This window comes from Charadrius vociferus, unplaced genomic scaffold, assembly GCF_000708025.1.
Source record: "Charadrius vociferus isolate BGI_N301 unplaced genomic scaffold, ASM70802v2 scaffold234, whole genome shotgun sequence".
In the NCBI taxonomy this organism is placed as follows: Eukaryota; Metazoa; Chordata; class Aves; order Charadriiformes; family Charadriidae; genus Charadrius; species Charadrius vociferus.
The window spans coordinates 2,191,349-2,196,413 of NW_009648148.1; positions in this window are offsets into that span (position 1 = coordinate 2,191,349).

Genomic DNA, 5,065 nt, shown 5'->3' on the forward strand with positions numbered 1-5,065 from the left:
AGCAGGAAACTCAGATAACTGGCTCTGTCATTTCCCTCCTCATCTTCTGCAGCTTTAAATGAATGGGGTCATAAAGATATACTAATAAACATAAAATTTAATAGTAAAAGCTTTCTGGAAATCATCTGATTAAAGTGGACACTGCATGACCCCCACAGAATAATCATGATCAATTACTAGCCTAGTGACTAGGAATAAACAGCTGATATGATTACAGAAAGCTTCAAAAATTTCATAGCAGCTGAATCCCTAGTCTATCTGAAACGTTTGGCCTGACCTTGTGTGAGATATTATGCAGTGCCATTCCTGTGGGCTGCTAAGGTCCTGCGGTTTTCCATTAAGCTAAATGAGAAAGTCTTGACCATCACAATTTGCACCATTGGGTCCATTATCTTTTGCCCTACAGGTGATTTGCTATGTGCTTTATTACAGAAGACAGAATAGTTGAGAGGGTATTGTCCTGCGGACAGCAATGTCAAAGCTTATCCGTGTACGGGTACAACGATACTTTCCAAGTTATACAGTAGAGAACGTTGTATGATTCCCATTAATTTTGGGAGAAAGTACATAATTTATTATTACAAATTACTCTGAAAAGGAGTTAGAATGATTTTATTGATGAAACAAAGAATAAAGATGCATACAGACATTTTTAGTTGCTCTAACACAATGTCTTTGACCCTAAAAGAAGAAAACAGGTCTGTTTTAATTAGTCACATAGCTAAAATACACTGGCATGTGCTGGCAGACTAAAATGCTCATGCAAGTGTAGCCAATACATTAAAATGGCCGCAATTGTACGGAATCCCTCAGAGCAGTTCTCAACAGCATTTCAACCAACATACCTATTTCTTTCCTTCTGACAGGTACTAAGCATCTCAGTATTCACTGATGAACTGCTACTGTGTGAAAAATGCTGACATGTGCCTAGCCTCATGTAGCTCTCTTTGACTTAATTCTCTGCATTTGTGTAGCAACGGCAGGGCTGAAACCAGGCAAGGTGAGGAATGTCTGTCAGTTTATCTCCTCAATAGCCAGCAGGGGAAGCTGCTGCATTGGTTTTCAGCATGACTCATATAAATGCTGGTTATTTTTATATCCACGGACGAAAAGGTGGAGTTATCTTAAAATGAGAGACAGAATATGTATGTTTGCATGAAGGAGTTTTTGTCAGACTATGCTTGGGATGACTAAACTACTCACAAGTGAGAAAGCAAGAATTGAGTGGTGCATGACGGAGCAAACAGGTGCTATTTAGTGTCTAAATGTAGTATGTCCTATATATTTACTTAGACTGCTAAATACAAGAAATTTCAAAAGCTGGCTTAATATAGATTCAGTGATTTAAGCAATTATTAGATGAGTTTAGTCCTTGCTCCATGTGCATAAGAAAAGTGTTTCTGTAAAAAAGATGCTGCACTGGAACAAGCCTAGGTTCTGTTTACAGGATCGTCACAAGCATCAGAAAGTCATTTGGGATCCGTTCAAAATATTTTTCTTAAGCATATGCTTATGGTTTTCACAGAATTTGGCTTTTAATCCGTCTGATGTTCAGTCTTTCATCTTTAAACAACACTACAATACTTTGTCCTTCCCAACTTTTTCCTTATATTAAAAAGATGTCTGTTTCGATGGCCAAAAAGCTGTAGTCCTCCAAGTGGGCTGAAATAAAACCAAAGTTTTAGCACATAATTTTACTTTATCCTTAAAACGTTACTGGGACCTCATGAGACTGCCAAGTAACATGGACAAATAACATGAAATTGATTATTAAAGAGAGCTGGAGACCAATAAATGTTTGCCAGATTTGTCAGCTGAATTTGAACTAACTGTGTATATGATCCTAAAACCAATACTTTAACTATTAGCACAACTTTTCTCCTCAGTTTCTACCAGGACTGGATTTGTATAAGTGTTATCGCACTGATAAACTGGCAATATTTCCTTCATGCCTTACTAATAATAGGTGTGTCAGATAGTGTGGCACAAAAGAGGTTTTAATTGGGCATGTATAGAAGCTCTGCAATTAGAAAGGACATTGTCAGTTCTAGTATGAACCTTGCCTTGAGGTTATATTAATGACCCATGAAGAAAGTTTTCTCATGAAATTTAATACTCTTGTTTTTGTCCTAATGATACAGTCCTAACTCTAATTTAATTCTACTTCTAACTTTTCTATCGGCATGAATGTCCTTCGATAGGAACCTGCAAGATTGCTAAACATCTGAATAGAAATTATTATTTCATCTGTAGGAAATCTACTAGTTTAGGACCAGCTCTTTCCTGTCTTTAGTTTCAAACAAATGGATTTTGTTCTCCAAATGGAAGTTTGTTTTGAAGGTGCTTATACATGTATAGTGGGGATTTCTTGTGCTTCTGTCCAAACTAATGCATTTGTGCAGTTGTATACTCAGAGGTTATGATCCTCATGACCATACATGGCATGTATCCATAGATATTTATAAGCGCAGTTCTACCCTAGTAGCAACTGAAGGAATGGGTGCAATTTATCCCTTAAGGTGACAGAATCAGTTGGTAACTTATGAGTAGTAAAGAGAAACCCCTACCCTATATGCAATTATTTTTGTTACAAGCCCTTATAAGAATGAAGACAATTTGTATTACTCTTTTATCACCAAGGAGATTAAACTTTACTTTAGAAATCGATTCAACATATATTTCAAATTGAAGAAAGGCCACACCCTTATGTTTCCAGAGGAGTCAAGACACCCAGAAGTAACTGCTGTGGAATGCATTACATTTGATTTGTCTGTTGGTGAAAGCTTTATCAAAAAGGCTGAAAAACAAACCAGTAAACGTTCAACTGATACAGCTTGAGAGAGTCTACTAGGCAAAATTTATTGCATCTGTTATCTTCTAAGCAGGTTGCTCTCATTCAAATAGCTAATGCAATGCTTGAAGCAGGGAAATACTAGATGGAGGATGGCGGCCAGGATTTCTCCCCAAGAAAAGACAGATACCATTGTTGGAACACTGAGTTATGGGGTGGACTCAATGTTCAGGCTTTAGAATTAGAAGCAACTTGAGAGGAACCGTATTTGTGGGAACAATACCTTTATGCAAATTAGTTAAGACATTCAGCCTCTTTAGTTTAATAGAGAGAAAAGAGCAAGATCTATGCCTTGATTACAGCCCATAAGCACCTCTAATGGAGGAAAGACTTTTGACAGCTTATGTCTCTTCAAATTTAGTAAGTAGTAGCACAAAGAACTAAACCTGCCATAAAAAGCTTGGTAAGTTTAGAGTGAAAACAAGGGGGGACAATATCTTAAACTAAGTATGCACCCACAAGATATCACAGTTCCTAGCTCAAGGTTGTCCTGTGAACTTCTCAGAATTTTTCTCCCAGTCATTTTTGGGTTTGATAGTGGTGTTATAGATTGGTAGAGCCTAATGTATTTTATACAGAAAATCAGTGAAGCATAGTAATTCATCCCTTCTGTTCTTAGGAGTCTCTGAACATAACAGTATGACTAGCAAAAATATTAGCACTAGCCAAATGACATTTAGAAAAAAATCCTGTCACTAATTCCTTACAAATAATCTTATTTCCCCATTCTACAACAAAAACTGGTATTCCTTTTCTGCCTGCCACATTATAAAACTTCCAGTTTTGAGTCTCCCTTCCAGTATTCATCGACTTTCTATCACCTTTCTAATGAACTATCTGTCCAACACTTCCACCACACATATGGACGTGCCAGTTCACTATCTTGGATGGTTTCAGAAAAACAACCAGAAGTATTGCTTTGAATTCACTTCTTTTTTAACTTCCACGTCATACCATATTTTATTTATAACTACCATTTGCACTCTGAAGCCAACTACTTATATCGATTTCATATTGCTTACAGGAATATATTAGCCTTTCTTATTTTACCCCAGCATTCATCTGTTTCTTCCATGTGCTTCTTGCTGCATCTTATATAAATACACTAAAAGTGAAATATCTCCAGCATATAAAAATGTTAAAGTACACAGGTACCTACTATACTTAGGAAAAAAATGGTTTTCACATACCCTTATGTAATTCTTATCCTTTTGTTTGTTTGTTTCTTTGTTTTTATGTTTTAATTTTTTCTAAGTATTTAAAGCCACTGACTGTTTTAGAGGAATACTGAAGGTGGCTTCTAAAACATCATATATGTAGTGAAGTTAGGTTAAATATGCATCCTTTCTTCACATTCTTCAGCAGCTCTTTTCCTACCTTCTGACTCTTTTGACAGGGAGATTTTATTAGAAGAAATTTTTAAAATCCTTTTAAATAAATGGTGAATGGTTCCACTTACAGAGCAAATGTTTAGCCAAATACTGAAAGGTTTAAGCAATAAGAAGTTTTCCTTTGGAGCAAGAAGATCAAATGTCTCACAGGGAGGAAAAAAAACCATTTACTTTCAGAAAAGATAGTGCTCAAAGGAACTTGACTCTTTGTGCTAAGTTTGAGCATTTCATACCTATAGGTTTCTTTAAAGAGCCTCAAAATCTCACCATTTGGCTAACATAATTGATCCCAGCTACGCCTCTGGAATTAGTTCCTATAGACTTGATTTGGATGAATCACATGACTATAAGCAGGACTGCACCCAGAGTCAGTAAATACCAGATGGTAAAATAGCCAAATACATTTGTAAACAGCTCCCTAGGCTAAATCTCTGCATCAACAGCTGGAAGAGCATATTCAATATGGTTAGTGCCTTTTTCTGCGTGGATACCAACTGTTACTGGACGTTTGCTGTGTTTACTGAATACTGGGAAGAACCTTGATGCATATGAGGCCTTATATATATTTTTTAGGTTTTCATATGTGGCAGATGTTGGCTGAAAACAATTAGGCAAAAAAGCAAGTAGATTAAAAACTTCTTCAATAAATTATAATATAATTTAAATGAGAAAATTTACATTAGACATCTTCTCAGAATAATTATGAAACAATTACCTAATAATGAAGCTTCCAAGCTTTTCTAACAGATGGTCAGAAGCTGAAATATATTGGATCATAGATAATCAGCAAATTTAATATGCAGGATAAATGCAGCAATCTATC